The sequence below is a fragment of the Lonchura striata genome, chromosome 21 (genome assembly GCF_046129695.1).
Source record: "Lonchura striata isolate bLonStr1 chromosome 21, bLonStr1.mat, whole genome shotgun sequence".
In the NCBI taxonomy this organism is placed as follows: Eukaryota; Metazoa; Chordata; class Aves; order Passeriformes; family Estrildidae; genus Lonchura; species Lonchura striata.
The window spans coordinates 2,485,443-2,513,326 of NC_134623.1; positions in this window are offsets into that span (position 1 = coordinate 2,485,443).

The following is a 27,884-nucleotide window of genomic DNA, read 5'->3' on the forward strand; positions in this document are numbered from 1 at the left end:
TTGGGGGGATCAAAGGTGGCCCCAGTGACCCCTTCTTCATTTCTCCCCCACGGGAATACAGCAAGGAAGCCTGGAAAGAGTAGAACACAGTGTTCAGATCAAGCATCCAGCCTTGCCCCATTCACGCCTCAAGACATTTAGCCATGCTCTTAGGTGGCAAATGCAGGAAAAGACAAGTCAGACTGATGGGGCAACTTGGCCCAGGATGGGGAATGCAAAGGGAACTGCTGAGGGAGAGACCATGTCACACATTTGACGCCTCTCTCCTCACGCTCACTGAGTCTGCAAATGTGGCTACATTCCCAGGTGGCATCCACATGTGTGGCATCAAGAAGTTCTGGGTGCCACTGGCTCCACTGGCATTTTTGGATGGCACAGGAAGGGGTTTAGATCACTGTTCTCTCCCTGCTCCTAAAGGTACCTAACAGGCAGGGCTGATCTGCAGGCCAGTCCCCACAAAGCCATTCTGCAGGATGTCAAACCCTGCTTTTCTCAAGCCTCTCTTTGCTTCTGCTGCTGCCCTTCCCTCCTGCAGTTCCTCCACAGCCTTTGAGCCCAGATGCTGCTGAGCTCTCAGGATGCTTGCTGCTCTCCAGCTCCCACACTTCCATCATCTCAGGCTCACTGGCCTTTAGGAAGTTCAGCAGAGCTCCCTGTCCTGCACCTCTCTGCAAGGTCTCAGCCTGCCCAAGTTCTTCCAGACCCCCATGCCGTGGCCAGGAAGGGAGGTGGAGGCAGCGGGGACAGACTCACACCCATCCTTAGCAGCCCATCATTTCTGGCCCAGCTAAAGAGCCAAATCAAGAGCTGTCCAAACCTCAGCAAAAGGGTCAGTTCCTGTCAGGGAAAAGGTCTCAGAGCCCTGCCAACAGCACAGAAACTGAACATTTACCACACAGGACTTAGCTTGCTCTCCTTACCTTATGTCCTTTTCCATCTGAAATCAGTCCCTGTTGTTTTCTACTCTCCTCATCACAGCTGCTGATGTTTTTCCCCTTCTCCTGCTCTCTGCTGCAAACCTGGCTTGGCTTGGTAGAAGGAGAGCTCTTTGGGATGGGAAGCTTGGAGGGAAGGAGCATCAAGGGACTTGCCGCAGAAAACCTCTTGGCAAGAGGGTAGCCAGTCAGGCCTGCAAAGTGGAGACAGAAAATATAACAGAGGCCACAATGCAAACCTAAACCATTTGATACTTCGGATTTCATGGCACACTTTTCCTGGAATGTTCTAAACAGCATGGAGAAGAACGTTTCCTTTTTCCTGCACTGCATTTCCTGGGCCCCAAGTTACCATTCCAGCTCCTGCCACTCAACACTTCACGCTGGCAGAGTTTTCACTGCACCTCCAGAGAGCACTTCCAGTGACTGGGCTTTGGGAGAGTCCACTGAACCCATCAAGGACTTGAATTTTGAGGAATGTTCAAAAGAATGGGTTTGAACCTAGTTTTCCAAATGTCACCTCTGAGTCTAGGTTCCAATGCTCATTTTAGGACAGACATGCCCTGTACCTACCTGCGTGGTCAGAGCTGTTCCCTTGGCTACTGCTGCTGGGTCTTGGCCTGGAAGAAAATGAGGACAAAGGAACAAATGAGGAAGTAGAAAGAGAAGGGAGGGAATGAGTGTGCCATGAAAGGAGGCAAACCTTCTTAGCATGGTCACTGATGAAGGAGGAAAACATATAAAGATGCACAGCAAGATGGAAAGCTGATTAATTGTCCTTAAGCTTTCAGTTGCTCTTGTCACTCAGAGCTGGTCAAGCTCTGGCTGAAACACAACACTCATTCTTCAGCTTGCATCAGAACTGCCCAATTCTGCTCTCTCTCCTTTTGGAGCCACGTGGCTCCTACAGCCTCTCTGAAGCAGCCACAGCTGCTGAGCTGACACAGGAGTCTGCATGCAGGGCAGCAACTTCTGTACTGCTGCCAGAGTCTGACTTTGCCTTCTCGTGCTACCCCAGGGACAGCCTTGTGCTACACGTGGTGAGAGCACTGCTGTCTCCTGAGAATGATATTACACCTCCTGGCTCTTTCCAGAACAAAAAGGCTCCTTCCAACTTAGCTGCTAGGCAAGGACACTCAGATTGCACTTTAAAAGCCCTACCAAAGATTTTCAATTGGAATGATAATTCTGTGATTCCCTCTTTATTATTATTACTCAGCTAAACTGGACAGCTATATATTCTAAAACATATCCAAGCCAATATCTTTCCATTAGGTGATGTCCTATAACACTTCTTTAGCACCTTTCCATCTTTGACATTAAGCCCAGAAAAGAATATTAAACATAAAACGGATTTTAAATCTATAGACTAAAACTTGTCTGGGATTTCATTTCACAGTGGGGGCTGAGAAACAGAGAAATGACACCTGAAGTTTACAGAAGCAGCATCTGAATTTGCAGACACCTCTCCAGTAGCCAATATTTGCACAAGCCTATTCTCAGGGGAGGACAATTTAACACCCAAAGATCACAACATTCAAAAGCCTGCAGGATCTAGACCCGTGCAAAACACTACCAAAAGGCAGCACAAACATTACAGAGGGAATGTGTAAGCAAGCCCAGCAGAGGGACTGTCCTGCGGTGCTTTGAAGCCCTGCCTCCTCTTCTTCACCACCAACTCTGCTCTTGGGCCCTTGGTGTGGTGTTTGACATTGTGCTGGCCCTTCATAGATGGGCAAAATGCTGAATATACATAGGTTTGCCTAAATATGTGGGATATTTTGGAAAATCACTGCATGAGATGAGTAAGGGGAACAGCACCCTGGAGCAGCAGACACCTTGGCTTACCTCATCTCCTGGGACTCCTGGAAAACCAGCTGGAGAGGGCTTCCCACTGACCCTGCAGCACTGCCAACAGGGAGATTTCCTGCCTTGCGTATTGGGGGGATCAAAGGTGGTCCCAGTGACCTCTTCTTCAAATCCACTTCTGTGGAATTCACCAAGGAAGCCTGGAAAGAGTAGAACACAGTGCTCAGATCAAGCATCCAGCCTTGCCCTGATTCATGCCCCAAGATATTTAGATATGTTTTCAACTGGCACACGGCAGGAAACAACAGTCAAACTCATGGAGCAGCTTGGCCCAGGATGGGAAATGCAAAGGGAACTGCTGAGGGACAGACCACGTCACACATTTGACACCTCTCTCCTCACACTCATTCCTCTGCAAGTGTGGCTACATTTAAAGATTGCATGCAGATGTGTGACATCAAGAAGTTCTTAGACATAAAGATGGTTCACAGATACATGTAGGATACTAAATGGAGAAGGATTTCTCTTCCAGAATGGACAATTTTAGCGGCTCTGACTGCTAGTTGGTGTTTTCTCCACCATAACACAGAGGAGGAACCACGACACAGCCCAGAAGCCATTCCAAGACCTCTCCTGTTACTGACACATGCTGAGGACACAAAGCCTGCACTTCACACCCACTTCAAAGGCAGCCTGAAGTGCAGTGTCCAGCTGAGATCTTCCTTGACTCAGCTGCTTCCCTGGGCTCACACCACAGGAAAAGGTCTCCAAGCTCTGCCTACAGCACTTTAACAGAAAATCTACCATACAAGACTTTGCTTGGATCCTTACCTTACAACTTACTCCATCTGAGCTCAGCTCCAGGCTCTTTTTTCTGATATCTGTGTAGCCAGTGCTAGTCAGTCTTTTCTCTTTTTCTTCATTATACATCTTGCTTGGCTTGATGGATGAAGAGCTCTCTGGGATGGGTGGCAAAGGCTTGGAGGCAAGCAGTGGAGCGGGACTTGCCAGGGAAAACTTCTTGCCAATAGGGTGTCCAGTCAGGCCTGAAAAGTGGAGACACAAAATATAACAGAGGCCGCAATGCAAGCCTAAAGTATCTGGAGCTCCAGATTTCATGGGACAGATTTCCTGGAATCTTCTAAAGAGCTGCACAGGGAAGCATGCTGCTGCTAGCAGCCCCTTGAAGCAGGCCCGGGGAAAACCCTGACTCGCTTCCACAGGGCTGCCACAGGAACAGCCTGGCCTCTGGGCTGTCCTGGGACAGCAGGGAGCCCAGAGCCCTGTGCTTTCCAGGAATGGCTCAGCTGCACATGCAGCCTCCTGCTCCTCTCCTGTCTGCTTCCACAGAGCTTCCTTGGAACAGAGGCATCCCAACGCCTCTCTTACACTGAGAGCTCTTTTCCTTCATTCTCTGGCTTTTTGGTATAGACTCAGACGAACTTGTAGACCAGGTACAAGAGAAGAACTGAGTTCATTGAACTCACACCTTTACAGTCAGCCCTTCTAATGGGTGTGGTATTCAAAGTGTATTTTAGTTACTGAAAAGCTTGGTTGTTTTTTTATTAGTCATGAATCTAGCAGCAGCTAAATTTCTCTGAACAATATGGAGCTCGCAAGCCAAGAGAGAAGGGTTCTACTACTTCATGTGTTGCCCCTTGCCTCCCCCTTTCCTTCCAAACAGTTGGAACTTCACTGTCATCTCTAGAATCTGACACTGGCAAGGAAGTAATTGTTTCCAAAAGTAGTTTTCAAGGCCTTTGTATCTGTATATCACTCCATTCTAGGTCGGGTTTTGCAGTTTTGGGATTTTTTATATTACTCTTTACATTAAAGGAAGTGCTGGGACACAAACAATGGCACCATATGTTAGATGCAAAAGAAGCTTTGCTTTGTCCATTAGATATGCCCAGTATTATGTGAGCCTGTATTTGCAGGGAACAAAGTGGTCATCCAAAAGTTCCACTTTTGCACTACTAACTAGTTACTGGGGTTTATTCTCTGTGTTCTCTTCAACAGAGACAGCCAAACCCAACATAAACATGACCTGCCTCAAAACATTTCTGATCTTGGCTAATACTGACAATTCCAAATTTCCTTAAAGGAAATTGCAGAGAGCAGGTCATTCTTAAATACTCTCCAACAGAGTTTTTAGAACTAAAAGAACTAATTAATTACATGGCTACACAGAGGATAAAATCATATGGCAGCCAAGCAGTACAAGAGGAATGCCTGTCTTAAGCCTGGATTCCTTCACCCAGTAGAGTGCTTGGGTCAGTAATAAAAGTGAGACAGGTAAGGATTAATGACACAAGTCATTTCCAGTCCAGAATTATTCCTGAAAAAAAGGTACCTTACTTAGTGAGCAATACTTCTCCTTAGCTGCATTAGGCATTCCAGCTGCATATCAGCAATAAAGGAGTCATTACAAAGAGGCCGTACCAGGATTTGGCAGAATGAAGCCAGAGACCAGGGGATCTGATCCCTTTTTCTGCACTAGCAGAATTATTTCTTCAAGTCTCACCTCTCGTATTGTTACACACCCAGAGATGGCAAAGGAACAAGAAGAGTGCCCTGGAAGTATTCAACTTGAAAGCATTGGCTGACCCAGATGCACCAGAGATGGCATTTTGTTTGACACAATTCCACTTGTCAGGGATCAGGCAAGGCAGGGAGGGAGGACAAGGCAGAAGGCATCTCCTTCCCCAGCCTCAGCCTGCCACTCTGACACAGGCAGAGAGAGCTGGGGAAGAGATTTCCAAAGGACTTTCTGTCCTGGGATGTTTCCCTATTTCTGCCAGTGCAAAACCAGGCAATGCCCATGAACCTGCTTCACTCCTCAAAGGGTTCAGCCCGGAAACTGCCCCAGGGAAAGGTTTTCTACTTCAAGGGCAGGAGGAAGGAGTGGGAACATTTGCCATTTCATGCTAAACGTCTTCCTTTAGTCTAGGAATTTTCACCCTAAAAAGGCTGCAGGGAAATGAAATCCATGCACAGCACGGAGAGGAATGTTTCCTTTTCATATTTCCTTTTCCTGCACTGCATTTCCAGAGCCCCAAGGTACCATTCCAGCTCCTGCCATTCAACACTTCACACTGGAGGAATTTTCACTGTACCATCAGAGAGCACACCCGTGAGGGAATTGAAATGAATTTTAAGGGATGTTCAAAAGAATGGGTTTGAACCTAGTTTTCCAAATGTTCACCTCTGAGTCAAAGTTCCAATGGTCATTTTAGGACAGACATGCCCTGTACCTACCTGCATGGTCAGAGCTCTTCCCTTGGCTACTGCTGCTGGGTCTTGGCCTGGAGGAAATGGAGAACAAAGGAACAAATGAGGAGGTAGAAAGAGAATGGAAGGAATGAGTGTGCCATGAAAGGAGGCAAACCTTCTTAGCATGGTCACTGATGAAGGAGGAAAGGCAAGAAATAAAGACGCACAACAAGATGCAAAGTTGATTAATTGTCCTTAAGCTTTCAGTTGCTGTTATCACACAGAACTGGCCAAGCTCTGGGTGAAATAATAGCCAAGCCCAGCAGAGGGGCTGTCCTGCGGTGCTTTGAAGCCCTGCCTCCACCACCACCACCTCTGCTCTTGGGCCATTGGTGCTGGGTTTGACAGCGTGCTGGCCCTTCATAGATGGGCAAAATGCTGAATGCACATAGATCTGCCTAAATACATGGGACATTTTGGAAAGTCACTGCATAAAATGAGAAGAGAGATGCGAACAGCACCCTGTAGCAGAAGACACCTTGGCTTACCTCATCTCCTGGGACTCCTGGAAATCCAGCTGGACAGAGTTCCGCACAGACCCTGCAGCACTGCCAACAGGGAGACTTCCTGCCTTGCGTATTGGGGGGATCAAAGGTAGTCCCAGTGACCCCTTCTTCATTTCTCCCCCACGGGAATACAGCAAGGAAGCCTGGAAAGAATAGAACACAGTGCTTAGATCAAGCATCCAGCCCTGCCCCCATTCATGCCTCAAGACATTTAGCCACGCTCTTAGGTGGCACCTGCAGAAAAAGACAAGTCAGACTGATGGGGCAACTTGGCCCAGGATGGGGAATGCAAAGGGAACTGCTGAGGGAGAGACCATGTCACACATTTGACGCTTCTCTCCTCACGCTCACTGAGTCTGCAGGTGTGGCTACATTCCCAGGTGGCATCCACATGTGTGGCATCAAGAAGTTCTGGTGCCACTGGCTCCACTGGCATTTTTGGATGGCACAGGAAGGGGTTTAGATCACTGTTCTCTCCCTGCTCCTAAAGGTACCTAACAGGCAGGGCTGATCTGCAGGCCAGTCCCCACAAAGCCATTCTGCAGGATGTCAAACCCTGCTTTTCTCAAGCCCCTCTTTGCTTCTGCTGCTGCCCTTCCCTCCTGCAGTTCCTCCACAGCCTTTGAGCCCAGATGCTGCTGAGCTCTCAGGATGCTTGCTGCTCTCCAGCTCCCACACTTCCATCATCTCAGGCTCACTGGCCTTTAGGAAGTTCAGCAGAGCTCCCTGTCCTGCAGCTCTCTGCAAGGTCTCAGCCTGCCCAAGTTCTTCCAGGCCCCCATGCCGTGGCCAGGAAGGGAGGTGGAGGCAGCGGGGACAGACTCACACCCATCCTTAGCCTCCCATCATTTCTGGCCCAGCTAAAGAGCCAAATCAGGAGCTGTCCAAACCTCAGCAAAAGGGTCAGTTCCTGTCAGGGAAAAGGTCTCAGAGCCCTGCCAACAGCACAGAAACTGAACATTTACCACACAGGACTTAGCTTGCTCTCCTTACCTTATGTCCTTTTCCATCTGAAATCAGTCCCTGTTGTTTTCTACTCTCCTCATCACAGCTGCTGACATTTTTCTCCTTCTCCTGCTCTCTGCTGCAAACCTGGCTTGGCTTAGTAGATGGAGAGCTCTTTGGGATGGGAATCTTGGAGGGAAGGAGCATCAAGGGACTTGCCGCGGAAAACCTCTTGGCAAGTGGGTAGCCAGTCAGGCCTGCAAAGTGGAGACAGAAAATATAATAGAGGCCACAATGCAAACGTAAAATTTCTGGAGCTCCAGTTTTCATGGGACAGACTCCTTGGAATCTTCTAAATGGCTGCACAGGAAAGCACACTGCTGCTGGCAGCCCCTTGAAGCAGGCCCGGGGAAAACCCTGACCCGCTTCCACAGGGCTGCCACAGGAACAGCCTGGCCTCCGGGCTGCCCTGGGACAGCAGGGAGCCCAGAGCCCTGTGCTTTCCAGGAATGGCTCAGCTCCACATGCAGCCTCCTGCTCCTCTCCCTGCCCCACAGCTGAGCAGCCCACAGCTCCAGGGGCACTGGCAGAGCACAGCTGATTGCAGGGGCACATGCAGGGCACAGCTGTTCCCTGGCAATGTGCACAGGCTCTCTGGGCTGCCACAAGAGCCTTCCTCCCACCAGAGAGAGCCCAGCTCCCCCTCACCTCTGTGTGAGACTGAGCCATGCTCTCAAGGGAAGAAGGGAGTTGGGGGAACTCCACCTTTATCATCAACACATCTAATGCTATTGGTACTTGAGGATTTTTTTAATTGCTGAGAAAATTGTTTTAGTTTTATTTTTCATGGAACTAGTCTCTCTTTAATTCCTCTAAGCAGCATTGAGTTAGCAAGTCTAAAGTGAGATGTGGTAGGCTCCAATGGTAAGAGAGGAAAAACATTCCTTCTTCAGGCTGACCTTCTGTGAATCTCCAGGAAAAACCAGCACAGCTGTGTCTGCTATTTCTGCAAACCACGAAGACCTCTCTGCAAGCAGCAGGCCTTGGTGGTGTTTCTATAGCAATGCAATACCACCCTCAATGCTGGACCCAATCAGCAAGGAGAGGAAGAAGGGGAAATTTATCTGTCATGAGACTCAACATTGATGGCAAAGAAAGAAACAGGACTTGCACCTATGACCATGTCCAATCTGTGGTCAGCTGTGGCCGCAGTCCCTGTCCTGGCTGACAATACGAGTGCTTTGGCTACTGTCAAAAAGGGGAAAGCAGAGTAGAGTAATGATAGAATGTTGTGATGCCATGGCCATCCTTGCAGGATCATCTGTAGCTGTCAGCCCCCTACTCTGACACAGAGCCAGCACTGACCACCATGGACCAGTTTTCCCAATAATCTGGGGGGATTTTTTTTTTCCATTTGGCGTCAACCTTTCAGCTCCTTTCTATCCTCACCTTTTCCTTCAGTGGTCTTGCCTTTTCTGGTAAAGTCCATCTTCGAACCCGTGCTTCTGCCTCGCAGAAGTATCTGGGCTTGAATTTGGGAATGCTCTCAGAGTTGACAGCGATGGGAGCTTGGTACCCAGCCTTGGAACAAGGTCGGGTGACTCCAATTGCCAGCGCTCGGCACAGAGAGGCAGAGCCAGACGCGTCTCCTGCCGCTGTGGCCCTGTCAACCACAACCCTCACACCCCCAGCCTGGGGCTGCCCTTTGTGATGCAATGGCCCATGGCTCTCTCCTGGGGCTGCTCCTTGTGATGCAATGGCCCATGGCTCTCTCCTGGGGCTGCTCCTTGTGATGCAATGGCCCATGGTTCTCTCCTCACTGCCCTGCTGTCCTTGCCACGCCCCTGGCAGCACAGCCAGAGCCAGCAGTGACGCCTGCAGCCATTGCCCACTGTAGAGGGATCCCTCTTCTGAAGCCAAGGTTTTCTCTGGCAGGGAATGGCACTGGAACTGCTGCAAAATACCTGCACCCCAATAAAGCCACTGGTGTGAGAAGTGCCTTCTGGCCAGGCTGAGGCACTGCTGCTGTGCGTTTTGCTGCCCTTGCAGGTGCCAGTGGGGCAGAGCGGTACCAGCTGCCTGGTGAGCTGGGGCCAGCTGGGACTCACTTTTACAAATGGATGTGGGGGTTTAGATAAGCCCCTGCCCCTTGCCCAGGTCTCTGGCAGCAGGCAGGAAGTTTATTGAGGTGGCCAGCACCCCAAAACCCACTCTGGTTCACAAGTTTTTTAAGAATAGCTGACTCAGTCAGTTAGAGAATGAATTCTTTCTTTAATAGACACAAAACTAACAGACATAAGGCTTAAAACAAACTAATACTACTCAGGAAAAAAGACAAAAAGAGGCTACTATTAGGTATATACAGCATTGAGTTAAAGGTACCATTCATTTCACAGCTAGGGAAGAAATAATATAACTTAGGATCCAAAGTATCTTACTGTCGGAGTCCAGGACATCCCTCTGGCTGCCCTGGATGTCTCGAGACCCTGGCAGGGGGCTCGGAGACCCTGGCAAGAAGTCAAAAACACCTGTGGCTTCGATTTTACTTTCTGGGAGAGGCTGCCAACACTGTATGAGGAATTACAAGCCAAAAGGGTTTGAGTAGTGTAATAGGTGAATTGACACAGGGTGAAAAGCTAGAAGTTTACTGGTTTTAGTATGTAATTCTGACCAAAGTGATGCCTTGTAAAGGCTGCCCTAGAACAGAGGCTAGACTGAGTTAATGAATAAAGTAGGGATTTATGAAAAGGCCTCAATGGATACACCCTGAGCAGTACAAGACTCCAGCCATGTCTACAGCCCAGGTGAACCCAAGATGGTCACAAAATGCACAACTGCTCACAGGGTCTCTCACTTTGATCACTTCTGCTCCATTTGCATGTTGGAGTCAATTGTTCAATTCTAGCTTTAGCCCATGAAGTTCCATCCTGCTTGTTTTTCTCTCTTCAACCCACGTTGTTTGTGCCCTTGGGCCTGAGATTTGGATGATTTGTCCTTGGTCCCCAGCTAGAGAAGGAATTGTTTTGTCTCTCTGCTCTGTACAGAGGGCTCACCATCCCCTAATACGAAGCCCAGACCCACACACTAAAGCAGCCCGGAATGTGAAAAATAGAAAAGTTAAAACCTGAGGCATCATTGGAATGCTTCACAATGTTTTTATGCAGTGAATCTTCCTAAAAACTAACGTAACTCAGGGCACCCATTGCCTTCATGGACATCCATGCTGTGGCTGGGCTCAGTGAAGAGTCCCTGAAAGCAGAACCAACTGGGTTCCTCTCACTGAACACTGCTCTTCCCATCACCAGGATAACTCCCACTTGTGAGAGTCTGAAGGACTTCTCAGCCCCGGTGTGGTGCTACAAGGCTGACTTAGGAGGCTTTGTCCTGCTGCAGAGATTTCTTGGCTTTTGCTAATAAATCTTTATTCTAGTGCACCAATAGAAATACTTGGCACTATATGGCACTTCCCACATGGAGATTCCAAGGCAACTTAATGTACTGCTTAGCCCAGACAAGAGAGTCACCACTCAGATGGGAAACCTGAAGCTTCTGTCACTCAGCTGTCCTCCCAAAGTGCCTGGAAATGAATGGCAGCATCAAAGTAGCCTTAGAGCAGATTTAGGGCTCCAGCTGTGAACTCCCTGCTAACAGCAGGTAAAGCCCCAGCTGGGCAGGTGCTCTCTGCAGTACCATTGTTACCTTCCCTTACCACAGGTGATGCCTTAGCATTTCAGCTTTTATATTTTCCATCTATTTCTAACCCTGCAGTTCTTTAGTGTAGAACTCTAAACTCCACACACAGAGTGTGAGCTGCTGCTTTCCCATTTTGGGCAGACACAGCAATTCCTCTCCAGACCCGGCAGTCAAGGACACCTCACTGCCGCAGGCCCCCAGAGATGGAAACAAAAGTGAGCTGGGGGGAGCAAACTTGGGGTAAATGACTTCATTACCTGAAGCTGGAATTGGAAGCTGAACCCTCAATATGCAAATGGCCCAAATTTATAAAAGTGTGAAAACCTGTGAGCTGTGGTTCATTTTTGGGTGCAGCCCCGGGGGGGTTTCATCTGCCCTAAATGTACCTGAAGGCCATTCAATAAATAGAAAGGCTTTTTTATTGCCTTAATTTTGTCTGGCTTCTGTTTTCAGGTAGCCCAAAAAGGTGTCTTAGATGCCAAAAAGGCATCAGAGGTACCACAGATAGTGCATTCTGGCAAGTCAGAAAGTCAGATTTAATTTGTTTCCAGCTGTGATTTTAACTGGCAGCTTCTGCAAATGAAGGAGCAGTGAGAGCAGCTCATCAGCACATGGATCAGTGTCTCTGCGCATGCACTTGCCAGGAGCCCAGCAGCCTTCTTGTCTTTACAAGCAGTGTTTTCTTTGACCAGACATTCACTGTCCCCTTTGAGCTGACAGTGGTTGAGGTCCAATGCTACTTGAAGGGAAAATAAATGGAAATATATGACCCTTAATTAAAATAACATTTTAAAAAGGAAGGTAGACTTTCAGTGATTCATAACAAGAATTGAGAGAGGGAAGAAGAGAGGTCACCCTGAGAAATTTAAGGAGACTTAAGCAGGATTTAATTTGTACAAAAGGATCTGCAGTGCACCTTGAGGCTACAGAACTATCAATCATGTTGTTTCAGGGCTCATTTATCACCGCAGTTTCCCCCAGGATTTGGCAAAGGAGGTAGAAGTCTTCCAGCTGTTTCGTGCAGCAAAGTGTCATTGATAAGTGCAAGCCTGCAAAGGAAACAATAAAATATCAATTATAAGTGAGACAGTTGCAAGGAAGCTGCCTAGAATCAGGTTTCCTCTGGCTTGCAGTGCTGTCTAGATAGTGTCTTCTTGCTCACTGGTGACACAGATTCCTGCATACTGGGAGATTCCTGCATATTGGAGATTCCTGTGTATTTGGAGTAGTTCTCCCAGGTGAAAACAGGTGACCCAGGCTTCGCAGTCACTTTCTCCCAGTAGCAGGTGCACAGGAGTGAGCAAGGCCAGGGGAAGGTGCAGCAAGTTTGACGTGGTGGAACGTTGGCTCTGGGACATGTCCTGTGCCGGTCGGATTTTTTGGAGGCGGCAGCCCACTCAGGGCCCTGTACAGGCCCCTGACCAAGAACGCCGGCCCTTTTCCCTGGAAAACAAAGCTCGCAACCCCAGGTTCCTGGTGTCAGGTTGCCAGGTGAGCTTGGGACTGTCAGGGCAGAGCAAGTTCAAGGTGGTGGCAGGTTGGGGGACCTGGGACACATCCTGCGCTGTTTGGATTTTTTGGAGTTGGCCACCCACTTAGGGCCACAGGCCCCTGAACACAAACAGCGGCCATTTGCTCTGTGAAACAAAGATCGCCACCCCAGGTTGCTGATTTCAGTTTGCAGGGAGCACTTGGGACTGTCAGGGCAGTAGACATTTGAGTTGGTGGCAGGCTTGGTCTGGGAGACATCCTGCGCCGTTCCAAATTTTAGGCAGCGGCCACCCACTCAGGGCCACAGGCCCCTGATGCAGAATCGGCAGCGCACACAAATGAGAACTGGGATTTCAGGGGGTGGCAGGAGAAACTAAATCCATCTGCTCGCTTCCCTTTCCTGCCATGGCCACGCTGATGCAATTCAAAGAATTGCTCCTGCTCAGGAAGCTCTCAGATGATAGGAGCAAAAGCCACGTGTTTCTGAGGTGCTAACTGCCAGTGTCTCAGATTTTCCTTCCCAGTTCTAAGGGGTTTTGACTGATTTTTCCATTTCAACACTTTCTGTGCATCCCTGTGAGTTAATAGGCCCTCACAACCCTCTCCCTCAAAGCCTTGAGATACTGCCAAAGCAGAACTGGTTCATGCTCTTTTCTCCTGGTGATTTTACAATCTTATGCAGACTCTGAAAGCAAGCTCATGCTGTAGACAAAAGATTGACCTGGGTAGCACAGGGCACTTTCTGGGTGTGTGTCTTTGTCTGCTTTTCACGGCCTTTGGGTGAGCACGGTGAGGCCGAGGCCTGGGGCCCTCAAGATGGCGCCGGGCAGCCCCGGGGGCAGCGGCGAGGGGCGGCACCGAGGGGGGCACAGGGTGCATTTCCCCGAGCCATGGGAGAAGCGAGCAGCAGGGAAAGGCGCCCTGGGGAGAAGGGCAGGCACAAGGGCCCAGCTCTCTGCAGGGCGGGCAGCCACTCGCCATGTGCTGCTCCTGGAGCCACAGGCAGGGCCGTGTCTCCTCCCCGCCCTGACACTGCACCTGCAGGGCCGCGTCCGGCTCTTCCCAGCACGGACAGCAAGGACGTGGACACGCTGCAGCCGCTGCTGAGGAGGGACAGCGAGATGTGCAAGGGCTGCAGCACCTCTCCTGCAAGGAAAGGCTGACACAGCTGACTAATTGATTCCAATTAGTTTTGCTCTGAAAAAGCAGCGTTTCTGACCTGGCAATGGTTGAACATACACCTTTCTTACCTAAAACGGCCTGTCATACAAGGAGGTGCTGCAGCTCAATATGTTCTTGATTTCATTCCTATTTTCTCACCTGAGTATTCAGCAAGTCCTTCTCCAATTCTGTAGCTAAATGGCTTTGGGAGTTTTGCAGCATTTTTGAGAGAAAGAGGACATGAATTATGAGGTCTGAGCAACCCAGTCAGACTAGGCTTGATAAGCAGCCTTGATGGGGCCTCGAAGCCTTTGATGCAGTGAGAATTCAGTAGTGGCAGAGTTAGAAATTATGTTAAAGTACCTACAAAGTAATCAGCTATCGGAGCATGAATTAGAGTAGAGCTGCAGTGTGAAAAGTTTAGACACCTTAAGGAAAAGGTAAACAATGTTAGTGTGCCAATCAGAGTGTCTTTGTAACTGTAAACTATGTAGAAGCTTATATAAAATACTATCTTATCTCGAATAAGGGGAGAATGTTTGATTAACCACATTGGTTCAGATCTGCATTTGTCCTGTCCAGTTTCCTGTTTTCCTGAGATTCCCTGGCTTTTCAGGAGAAAGACATTCCCTTCAGCACCTCTATTAAAGGCTTCCCCAAAATGAGGAGCTCAGGTTGGTTTTATCTTGCTCCCTATTTCTGCTTAGACACACCGGGCACACACTCAACTCTTGCTGTCACACAGCCACACGATTCACTAAAGCGGCCCCAAGAAGCGGTCGGTGCGGTGCTGATCACAGCGTGTCCAGTGCAGAGATGGTAACAACAGAGAGAAGCCCCAGTCTGGCTGCAGGTCTCATTCCTGCTGCTCTCCAGAGGGAACCCTGGATCACAGCCTCTTCCCTAGCAAGCACACACTGCTCCCACCATCAGCAGCTCAGAGCAGGACTGCCAGACACAGCTCAGTGCCAGCCTGCTGACAGAAGTGCTGTAGGCATGGAGGTAGGACATAAGAGGATGCTGGGCCCTGCAGCACTTCCTGCTCTGGCTGGGAAAAGAGCTAGGGAAAACCAGGGCTGTTTAAAGAGAATTCTTTAAGGTATAGAAAATATACCTTTCATGCAGTGTTTTCCAAGATTCTTTCAAAATTTTTCCTTGCCCTCTTGTATTGGCCATTGTCCAAGATTAAAAAAAAAAAAACCGTTTTCCTATTTACCATTTGAGTAGGAGTTGCCTTGGGGCAGTTTTCCTTATCTGCTGTTAATAGCCCCATCAATGCCTTGCCCCATGACTCAGAGATAACACTGTCCAGGAGCAGGTGATAAAGGACACACCTCGTGACTCATAATGACCCATTGTGAGATGCTCTGCCCAGGGAGGAGGAGATAGGCATTCCCACCTGGGTAAAACTGGGGATTTCTAGACAGAAGGGCAGCCTTTTCACAGGTTCTCCGAGAAGACACAGCAACTACATCTGCCATCCCAAGAGGACTGCGGCTACTCCAATTTGGACTGCTGCCAGCACGCTGGCCAGGTTGTATTCTGACTTTGTCAGTAGTTTTTCCCTTTGTATTATTGCATGTATTTTTTCTCTTTTTCCCTTTTTCCCAATAAATTGTATTTCTGACTTAGAGTCTCTCACTGGTTTTGCTTTCAAACCAGAACAGCCATTTCTTGCTTTTAAGCCTGACAAGTCCAAGGTATTCCCTAATGATTCTGAGTCCCCTCCTCACACATAGGATAGCCTGAATCCAAATGGGAGCCTAAATGCTGCTTAGGACAGAAAAACAAGTTTCCTACAAATGCCTCAGTACTGGAATTTATCCTTATGCTAGACTTCCCTAAGATTTCTCTTCAAACAGTGGCACTGGCATTACCATGCTTGATTTAGGTACTAGAGATGCCATATCATCAAGAACCCTGCACAGACACAGCTAGGCACCAAAACCATGTCCACATCTTGTCCTCAGCAGAGTTTCCTATGCACCATGACAAACAAATCATGGGTGCAAGCTTGTTGCAGGCTTTGACATTGGAACCATCTTGAAAAGTATACAGGAATCCCATTAGAAGTACACACTTCAGGTTTATATGATGTACAGACAACACTACTGCTTCATATCACAGCTTGGACACCAAGAGCAAGTGGGATAAAACATCATATGTGGTAGAGAATGTTGAAAAATTCACAAAATACCTGAGCAGTTCTCCGTGGGTGTATTTCTATCAGAAGGTCCCAGAAACAGTGACTGGCTGGTGCTGGTGGCATTTGGAGATGGAGCTGTTTTTCTGTAAGGATGGTCCAGCATTTCAGGTTACAAGGCAAAAATATCAACAGTCCTTGTTCTTTACTCACAGCAAAAACAGACCTTCATTTCCCAGAGGGTTTTTTTGCAATGGTTGTTGTCCTGGTTGAACTTACTGGAGGGTCACCTCCAATGTCTTTCTATCTCGGACACTGTAGCCAGGCCAATCAACCTGAATGTCTTTGAAGAAATGTTCCTTCAGGCTGAAAGAATTCTCATTTGCATCCAGGTTGGCTACCTATGGGCAGACATTTAAAACATCAATATTCATTACACCTAAAGGCAGACTACAGATGTAAAACTGGTAGTACCAAGCAAAAGGAAAGCAGAAAAGAAAGTCATGCACAAGTTTTCCAGGACTCTTGTTTGATGTGAAAAACAAAGCAGGTATCATGCAAGAGGCAACAATATTAAACAGCTGTGGTCCGTTTGGGCTGTAGAAATTTGGATGTAAGTAAAAGCCAAACTGCTGCAAGCATGGAGGAAATGGACGCTATGAAAATCTCTCCCTGCACCAGGGATCCTGGTTTTTTGGTCTTTAATGCAGCTTTGAGAATCAAGGCACACTATGCCAGAACTCTCAGTCTTCACCATTTGAAATATATGGAGAGACCAGGTTTTTCCTTTCTGTTGTCCTTTTCTTTTGAGGAGGACATGAAGAACATTATCTCCATGAGCAAGTCCATATTTTTCCACGCTCAGGAGGACACCTGCTGCCCTCTTTTTTTCACCCAGCAACATTGCCATGGCAGAACACAACCTGGACCTGTAACGGGGCACATTTTCATCAACCCATGAAGCACCACAGGATGTTCGCATTTGTCTCTGCAAACAGAACTGCTTTTCTCTCTCCAGTGTCTGCTCAGAGGAAACTACAGCTTCCTATGGAACACTTACAGGAGATAACCTACGTAGAGCTACACTTCAACAGCTTAAAAGGAACAAAGATACCCAGAATCAGGAATTCACTTTTTAAAAGCAGAACTAAGGCTGTGTTGGAAGAGAAGGAAGGTTGTGAATAGAAGAGATCAGCAAGTTCTCCCTACTGGTTTTTCATGTATAGCAAAAATCAACACCACCTCCCTATGAAGTTAAGAGAAATGTGAATAACAGTTTTCAGGATGTAGTGCTGTTCACACAGCCCTTTCAGAATGCAAACCACTATCTCCAGGCAGTTCACACTGCAAACAAGAAAATACTCCTTCAAAATCTCCTTAAACATTAACAAGAACAAACAGAAAGGAGAATTTTTTTTCATCTCTTACCCCCTAAGGAGCTGAGCTTTGAAATCTTATCATTACCTTTTTCCGTAGCAAAATAGGAAATATTGCTACTTGATATATTAATCCTTTCATAATTCAGCAACAGCCTACATTGAGTGGAATATTGAAAAAGGAAGGAAACAGCCACTGCATCCTTCAGTCCATGTGAATTGTATGAATGGCTGTAATAAAGAAATACCAGTGGCACTAAAAGGACAACTGGAAAACTATGAGAAATAAGTGCCAAGGAAGTCAAAGGCTCAATCCACACAACAGCAAAGAAACTCTGTGTTCCAAGTTGGGCCACCATCTTTATCATGTAGGATTTGCCTGGAACACCCTTCCCTGGAAGGCAATCCCCACAGAGCCCAGTAGAAGCAAATACCATTGAGAGGCCACCAAGTCCCTTCCAATGAAATACTGCCCCATGCAGCCACCAAAATTCTCTCCTCTGAAACTTGTCCCAGGGCATTTTAAGGACCTCAGCTAAGTGTTTCACCCAGCTGAGAGTTTCACCCTGTGAAGTTACTTCATGAAACAATTTACCAGTGCAAGGAAAAGAGGGAGGATTAAAATAAGGCATGAGAGGCAACAACATTACAAAGAATTTATCATTGCCAGCTATTCTAGAAAAACCACAACAAGGCCTCCAAAGTTTTGAAGATATCTTTCTTGTTGTCACATGGACTTGCAGTTGGTTGGAAACTGGGTAAAGTTGATGGAAAAATGCAAACAAAGAGCATTTTCTAAGCTTCGCATTAGTTACTAATTGAAACCCTGAAGTAAGACTGCTAAAAGTTAGCATTGCTGGCAGCAGCTGCAGGATCTCACCTCCTGAAGGATCTTTCCAAGGGACTGCTTCTCCTGTTCCACAAGTCCCTCTCTCTCTAAGGAGGCTAGTAGCTCTGACTTCTTGTAATTCTTCAGAGGCAGTAAATGAATCACCCTGTCTCTGATGGGTCGCTGAGAAACAGTACTGAAAAGTCTCCGGATGTATTTTGCAGGGTTCATGGGCATCGTTCTCTTCCTCTCAAGCACAAGATCTGGAGAGCTGTGTGGGGCTCTCCTGAGCTCTGGTATTTTCACTTCAGTAAAGAAAAAACAGAAAACGAATTGTCAAATGGGGAGTGGGAGGAAGCAAGGTAGTTGATGCAAAAGGATGTACCGAGACTGTTGAAACTCTATTTGTTCAGAATTTATAGATCAGTACGAATCCAGACAGTAAAGCATTAGGAAGAAACAGTCATTAAAAATACTGTGTGAAGGAGTGATACTGGAGGGGAGGTATTTATGAAAAACTCTTTCTATGCATGGTGGTTTTCATATGATTTCTCCAGTTTGTAAGCTCAAGCACTAAGCTATGTCAAGAATGATATGGACAGGGGTATTAAATGCTTCTTTGGCAAGTTTGACAACAGCAGAGGCCTGGGATGCCATCCAGAGGGACATGGAGAACCTTGGCAAGTAGGGCCCTGGGAACCTCATCAGATTCAACAAGGCCAAGTGCAAAGTGCTGCATCTTTGGGGTTGGGACATGCCCTATCCCAGCTGGGCATGGATGCTGGGGTGGGATGAGGAGCCTGGGATGAAGGTGGGGAGGACTTGGGGGTGCTGAAGGATGAGAGGCTGGGCATGAGCTGGCAACGTGTGCTGGCAGCCCAGAAAGGCAACCGTGTCCTGGGCTGCATCCGGTGAAGCGTGGCCAGCAGGTCAAGGGAGGGGATATGACACAGCAAGCACTGTTTTGAAACCAGGAACTCGTGCTTAGTGGCTGATGGAGACTTGATGCATATTGGTGAGAAATCCGGGAGCTTTGTCTCTTCCATCCCACACATGGAGACTGACCTTTCTTGACACGCTCCTTCAGTCTTTCAATGTAGGTCAAGTTTTTAATGCCTTTCTCCACTTCCCATTCCTTGGACCATGCCTCTGTGATATTTGTCTGCAAACCTAATTGCACAAACATCACACACTTCAATTTTTTAGAACACTATAAACATGACAGTTCTCAAGTGAAGACACTGCTAATATTTTGAAAAGTTCAATCCAATGTGGATAGAGAAATTTCCCACAGCATTCAAACAAAACACCTCCTAAAACCATACCCCTGAATGACTTCTAAAGAAAATTACCTGAAGCCATAAGCAAGCATTAAGATGAAAATTAGGTAAGAGTTCTTCACCCAGAGGGTGATCAGGCATTGGGACAGGCTCCCCACAAGACTGCTCATGGTACCAAGTCCACTAGAGCTCAGAAGACATTTGGACAAGTTCCACAGGCCCATGGCGGGATTCTTGGGGACAGAGCTGCACTTGCATATCCTTGTAGATCCCTTCCAAGTCTGATTCTGATTCTCTGATTCTGTGACAAAGCCCAGTCCCTAACTGGTACAGCATAGAGCATGTTGCAAAGGCACCCTGTACCCTAGCAGCAACCAGACCTGTCTCACCTGAGCTTCTCTGTGCCAGCATCAAGCCAAAGTGGCGCCAAGTTCCACAATTGTCTCACTTCTGCCAGTCCTCACACCCCAGTTACTGAATGCTAAATATTCCCTTAGGATCTGTGTAGACCACCACCAAGAAACACACAAATCATCATTTACATATGAAACAGAATGTCCCCAGTGAGAAATGTGTTTAGTTTAGTTTTGTCTCTGCAATAGGCCACCATGGCACTAGTTTAAAATGCTCTGCAGTAGGCTAAGGCAGAGCAAGAGCTGCACTTGCAGTGGCAGGGAAGTCCCTGCAGGCAGGTGACTGCAGCCACAGCCAGGTGAGAGCCTGCTTTTCTCAGGGCAGCTGGCTGTACCTGGCTCAGCTCACTGCTGCAGGCAGCACCACTGAGTGCCTGTAAGGGGAATGTGCACCTCGAGTCTGCCTGGAGCCAGGCTCCTAGGGGAAACAGCATTGAGAACAGATTAATAACAAATGACATCACCTAAGCACCTTGTGCTTTGTGGGAAATGATGGAATCCGTGGGGAAGATGACATCAATATCTTCCTTTCAATTTCCTTGAAAAGAACCTAACACAGTGTTGCGGCAACACTCACTTATTTACGACCAAGAGAAAAAATTAAATCAAGCAAAGTTTCCCACGCTGACCTTATGAAATTCTCTATGCAACTTTCTCAAGGTTGCATAGGTTTTCCCAATTAAATTGAAAGGATAATGACAGTGCCTAGATACTCCAAAAGCAAAACCTTAGCTACCAAGGCAGTGAATTTAGGTGCATGGAGTAGTCCAAACCTTGACCTCAATGCTCCAAGTTGCATCCCATCAACCAGTATGCAAACAAGGAAGGACTAGCAGGTTTTCTCAGGGGAAAACAAACCAGTGGCTAAACGCAGTGACAAGAGACTGCAAGGTTGACCTGAGGGCATACCACCTCCAGTCGAGATCTCTGAACACAAGAGATCTCCTGTCCCAAGAATATGCTGCAAAAATGAATTACCAAGTTGAAAATCTTGCAGACATTGAGCAAAATGTGAAAGGCAATCATACCTCCAGCTGGGTTATACAAGTTGACATTCTGCGCACTTCCATTGTGTGATGCTTCGCTGGCATTTGGCTAAAAGGAAAAAGATATTTTCTGTGAAAACTTCAGCCTACTCTTCAAAACTGCAGATTAACTAGGCCTTTTGTTTTAAACAAGAGCTGTATTTGCAAAGGTTTGCTGTCACATCACTAGAAAGGGCTGCTTTGACACAGTTCTCCCTCTGCAAGCAGCCGGCTACAAAACTGCCCTGAGAGAGCAACCCTCACTTGGGCTCTGACGCAGCCAAGCATTCAAGTAGCAAGTCATCCTTTCCCAATTGCTGGAATTTATAGGCACAGGCTTCCCTTGAAATCAAGCGCCTGAGTACAACTGAACTGGCCAGTGTTCAGCTAACAATCCAGGTGAGAGTGGTTCACAAAAATAAAAGAATTTTGGGCACAACCTGATGCTGGGATTTATTTGGTACTAAGGAAGCACATCTTGGAGTCAGCTCCAAGAAGAATTTCATCTGCATAAGGTGAATTTTCACTCTCAACAGGCATGAAAACCCTTTCTCTTGTCCTCAGCTCTAGATGCAATTCTTTGCAGCTGTGAAATGGAAGCAGTTTATCCGAGATTAATCAGATATAACAAAATTTGGATTGCTTGCCTGATCTCATAATTTAATACAGAATGTTTGACATTCTGCGGGAGGTTAAAAATCGCTTTAATGTTCATCAGCCTAAGTTCATTTTTTAACGAAAACAACTACTACCATGCAACTGCTTCATACTGTAGGCAAAATTGTCTGAAGTAAAATCTAAAAAGCTATGATAAATGGACTGAAAGATGTGAATTAATTACCATGAGAAGGGAGACATCAATACCAAAGAGAAGATAGAATATTACTTAATTGAAGAAACTATGTAATTTAGAACCAATGAAGATTAATTGGGTTTTTTTGCTAAAAATGCTAAAATTTCTTTGTTTGGAAAAGCTTTGAAAATGGTGTGCATGTGGCTGGAGTTCTCCACTATGCATCACAGCTGAGAATAAATACTAAATACTAATATGAAAAAATACTGTTAGAGAGTTTCCTTTATCCTGACATGTTTGGTGAGTGCAGTGCAAATATGGAACAATGAGAAATGCATGCATTTTGACTAAGAGCCATGCCCAGAGCATGAATTTCCTGAGTGTCCCAGCACTGAGAACATCTGACTTTCACTGGCACCTCCTCAGTGCAATCCCTGAGCAACACATCCATCAGAGAACTTCCCCCTTCCACTGGCACCTCTTCCGTGTCATCCCTGCGAGTGGCTTCCCCCGGGCAGCTGCCTCAAAGGGGCCCTTGGAGCACCAGTGGGGCCCCAGCCCTGCCCAGCAGGTCCCGCGGGGTCAGCAGCACTGACACCAACACCACGGCCAAGCCCCCACCCGCTGGCAGCCCGCAGAGCCGACACCTGCCCCTCACCTCTTGGTCCTGGCACCTCTGGGTCACCCTGACGGGCACGGCAGTGCTGTCGGGGGCCCTGCGGGACGCAGTGCAGACCGGGGCCCTGTGGAACGCTCTGGATTGTGCCCAGGCCCACAGCTCCGCCATCCTGCTCTGCCTCGACTGCTCTGGCTCCCACACAGCCACTGGTCCTGCTGAAGAATCTGAAAAATGCAAAATATTTGTTAGGAAAATGTGTTCTGTGATGTTTGTCCTTTGTGGCTTTCAAGGCCCATCAACAAGAAGGGAGATTATTCCCATGAAACAAGAGGTAGCCAACGAGTGATGGCCAGGCCTTTGAAAGGCAGGTTACTTCTTGGCTGAATTGCCTTGTTGAGGTGTAGGGCTTGACAGGCTTCAGCTGCCTCAGACACCGGGGAGGTGAGCAAGGCTTGGGAAGAAGGATGTACCACTGATGGTGGGCACAAAGAATGCAGAATTTAGGGGCACAAGGATATTTGGCAGAACCCCCAAGGAAAGGAACAAACTGATAAAGCCAATGCAGAAACTGCGCTGAATCACCTCCTGTGAGGTAAAAGGCCATTCCAGCAGGGGCTGACCTTGGCCTTGCACTCAAGAAACCATTGACATAAAAGAAGGGAGAGACTGAGCATGCAGACTAATGAACGTAAGAAGTGAGAGGATCATTACCCAACAGCAGACAGACTGCTAATTATGAAGAGAACTAGGGAACTTGCAGTCAATGAACACTAATTCCTTTCTTTGCTAAAATGTAGAAATACTAAGACACTCTACTTCTTCCAGCACATACACAGTCACTCAAATATCATCTCTTTGACAAAACCCGCCGACCTTTCCTCATCCCAGTCTCCTAAAAGGAAACAAGCCAGCAGCATGCCCAGACCCCATGTGCTCTGCAGGAGGAGCTGACATGGAAAGGCTCATGCTGGCCCTGAGCACAATTATAGGCAGATAATTGTGCTGACTGCAGCTGGCCACTGAAGTTACTGACACATGTAGATAAACATTTTATACTCAGTTTATGATGGTTTTATTATGGTTTTCCCCCTACCCAAGATTATTCCTGATTTAAGTCAGCTGGCACCAAACCTAAGTGTTGTCCAGTCATTACAGGGAGAGAGAATAAGAGCATGTAGTTGAGAATGTGTTGAATATTACCATCCAAAGCACATTTTCAATGACATCTTGTATTTGTTTTCAAGACCATGTCTATATCTACCCACGTCTGATCTCCTGGCTGCCCCACTCACAAGGACAGTGCAGTCTGGGGAAAGAAAGGGAGGAAGCAATTTGTCAAACACCAGAGCCCACATCTGTGTCCCTTTTTGGGAATGACTTGATGGTGTTGATGATGGATCCCCAGTTATGAACTATTGGAAAAACATGGGTATGATCCATAAAAGGAATCCATGGAGGTGTTACACTGGACACCAGAATGTCCAGCAGCCTTTCTATATATTTTAAAGGTTATTGGTGACAACCCCTGCTCTGGAGTTACCAGATTTGACTGACCCCTTTGCATTGTTCATACATGAGTGCCTTTGCCTTGCACAGTAACTCCATCTTTAGCTCAAAGAATGGGAATGAAGGAAGTAACCCTGTGGTATTTTGAGCCTATTTCTCAAAAAACAACCAAACAATGTACTACAGGGATGGCCAATGCACCTCAGAGCAGGAGCCACCATAGTCCTGATTGATAGAATATACTTGAAAAGAAATGGGCAAAAAAGTGAAAGTTGATGTGCCACACATGGTTATGTCTTGTGTAGAACAAAAAAAATTCACTGGTTATCCCTGAGCAGAATCTGAAAGTAACAGGTGGTACTCCTGGAACAAAAGACCTTGAGACCCAGGCCCCTCAAAAACATTCTTTGTCCTTGCTGCATGTGTGCCTAGAGTGACATGTGTGTCACCTTCCTGCCAATTCAGAATGTGCAGAACTGGACCTAAGTGCTACTTCTGTTCAAAGTTTTCTGAAGGCAAAAAGGGAGCTGGGACATGGGCAGAAGGGGGGGTGTCCATAAGTAATAGGTTGTCCTGAAGTCCCTTTTGCCAGGTAGATGCCATGGGGGGCTCTCACCCAGAGGAAGAGCCAGGACCGCAGGGCAGATCCCGTGTCCTGGATCTGGCCAGGACAGGGGTAATTTTTGCAGCAGCCAGGAGGAGCACGGCCAGGACCTTGGGGTAACTGGATATCACCTGCCACGTGGCAGGGGGAAATGGAAGGGGTTTGTTCTTCCTCTGCTGGTGTGCTGTAAATTGTGGGGTGTGCCCAGTTCTGTATGGTGAACAATCACGTGTGACTCGGTCTCCTCTTGTACACTCTCCTTTTAGTGTTGTTATTACCATTTGTGGAATTTTTTCACTGCTATTTCTAGTAAATTGTTCTTATCTCAACCTGTGATCTTTACCTACTTGTGCTCTTCTCTCCTCCTGCTACAGGAAAAGTGGTGGGGAAGTCAGTGAGTGGCACATGGTCTGAGCTGTATCAGTGTGAGCTCAAAACTGGGGAATACCATTCCTACACTGCAACAATGTGGAAAAATCAATTTCCTAAGTTACTTTCCTTGTCTAGTCCTACAGGAGAATTAGCCTGCTGAAAAGCAACTGCTGTAATTGAACTGAAAGCCTGCTAGTTAGTTCTTGTTTTAAAGTAGAGACGTAATAAAATTACACAGAAAGCAAAAATTAAATATTGGTAAATAGTCTTTATAATAACATTTTAAAATTGATGATGGGAGAAACTCCTGTGATGTTTTTTCCAGTCCCACAGTGACAAAGAATTCTATAAAGCAAATTACAACTGAATATTTTCAGCCTCTAAAACAAGTTAAGCAAAATAGTAGAAAGAGTTACATCTGAGTTGCATTTCCAAAGCAATGGTTGACTTTAATGCTTAAGGCTAAAGAAGGGGAAATGAGAGAATCTGTGTGTTGAAAAAAACCCACCCATAATGGAGCTGTGCAAATGCATTCTGTTCTTCCCTGAAATGGAAATTCTCATATTCAAAATATCATTGAAACTTGAGGCCATAATTTCAAGTGATTTAATGGCAATCAGCTTTGTCAAATCATTAAAGAGAGCATTACTGATCTGGCTTCACAGGTGTCTGAATGAATGACGAACAGAAAATCAATACCTTCCTAATCATGTTTTCTTGTATAAGTCAGATTTCCCAGAGGATTCAGAAAACAGGTTTGGGTTTGGTTTTTTCTCCCTCTAAAAAATGGCCAAAAGAGTTCATGCTTTCTCTTAGTTCTGAAGGGTCACTCGGCTATGATCAAGGGCAAAGATAACAGATTCCAAAAAGATGCCCTTGATTTTCAGACTTTTCACACACAAAATACCATGAAAGAAAAAAATTACAATCAGTTGAATTCAGACACCACTTTGCTCTCCATGAAACCACAAACCCACACTCTAACCTAACCCTAAGCCTACACCCACATCTTCACTAACCCTAACCCTTCTCATTAATACAAACACAGGAACACTGACAGCCTTGGCTGGCAGAAAAACTGTTATTTCTCAACAACTCATTGAGAGCAGTCCATGTTAAAGCCCCTGCCCTGGGTTTCACTGCCACTCCCCACCTGTGCCCATCCCTGCAGGGCAGGACCAGTATCAGGAGGACCTGTGGCAAGAGGTGGTGACAGCAGCAGGTCCCTCTGCCCGGGGCAGAAGGCACAGCACCTCTGCTCCTGGCTGGAACAGGGGCCCCTTGCCCGGGGGGTACATGGTGTCTCAAAAAGAGGAGGGGCCCCAGCAAGAGGCCAATCCCCCAGCAGCTCTAGCAGGGCTCTTGCAATTCTTTATTCCAGGAAAAGGAAATAAATTGTCATTTCCCTCACATAGTCCCTAGATGCTGGTTTTTCTCCCTTCTAATGCCCTTCACCGTCCCCCCATGCCCCGCTGTGGGTGACACCCCTGTGCTGGAGGGCACAGCCATGGGCCCCTGGAGTCCGAGGGCTATGTCAGCAGTGGCACCTCTTCCCACAGGAAATCCTGCTGCAGCTGCCATACCCTCAGTAGAGCAGATGCCAAAGGCAGAGCAGGCAGCAGGAGCAGCTGGTCTGTCAGAGCACCAAGCCCCTAACCTTCCTATCCAAATATCTGGATACGCAGTGACTCCACAACTCGATGTAATTGAACTGGGGGCACTCCCCTCTGATGTTTCAGCCCAGAAAGCAGAACTAATTTCAGTCACTTGAGCTTTGGAATCGATAGAGGAAAATGAGTTTACATTTGAACTTATTCTGAATACGCCTTTGGAGTGGTACATGCACATGGGACTTCTGGAAAGAAAGAGACCTTTTGACATATCAAAGCTCCAATCAAAAATGGAGAACAAATCTTGGGTTTACTTGAAAGTATCCAGTAACCAGAGGAAGTTGCCATCAGGCGTTGCAGAGCACACCAAGTGGATACAACCAAACTGGAATTGGGGAAACATTTAGCCAACAGGACTGCAGAAGAAGACATGTGAGAAAACATGTTAGAAAACAAAGTTTTCTTATGCTGTAAAATGAAATATAGGTATTCAGAAACTAGTTTCCATACAGAACTTTGTCTCAAGGAAAGGGGGGACTTGATAAGGACCATAGAACTGAATGTTAGCATTCAGGAACACACATAATCACAGGATGTGATTATATGCAGGTGCATTATTGAGAGCTCTGGGAATCAGGGGTACAGACCCAAATCTGACTCCCACATGGCTTTTGAGCTGAACATATTTTCTATTCTATCGTTACATAACTTACATAGTAATTATTAAACTTATATTGTTCTATTGTATACATTGACTTGATTCCAGCATAAGTTTCTCATGATCTTTCTAATGCCCCTGAACACAGTTTCTGATGATTATTCTTACAATTAAACAGTAATTATATTTAATTACTAAACAATCATCACATTTCTCATGTACTAGCTACACAGGTGCAGTTCTAGCAAGGTACAAGGCCTACATGTACCTAGGGTATTAATTTTTTTCAGGGCCTACTAAGCTTAATCTGCCTCTTAACCCTAAATCCCCATGATTTTAAAATGCTTTTACTATCACAACCATCATCAGCACTTGGGGGTGGCACAATTCCAGTGGCACAAACAGTGCCTTGAGGTCACTTCTCTCTGTTATAAATGGCTAATGCAATGGTTGGCTCTCTTCACTCTGTTATAAATGGCTAATGCAATGGTTGGCTCTCGCAATTAAGAGATTAATATTATATGTATGTTAAGGAAAGTTTATTGACTTATGGTTATCGTGATTTGTTGTTTAGATGTCCTCTGTTCTCCCCATAGTCCATCTTCCCTACCCTGTATAGTTGCCAAGAGAGGCCCTCAGTAGTCCAGGCATGAGGAAGGAGGGTGTGTGTGTACCTGTGCCTTTGCATAAAACATTTGAGAAAAGGGTGAGCTTGTGTCTAGGAAGTGCAGCATGACAACACCTCACCTCCCATCAAGTGGCAAGAAAGAAACCTCCAGGGATGAACGGCAAAGAAGAGTTGACTGACAGACCTTGGCAGGGGCCAGGGCTGCCTGAGGCAAC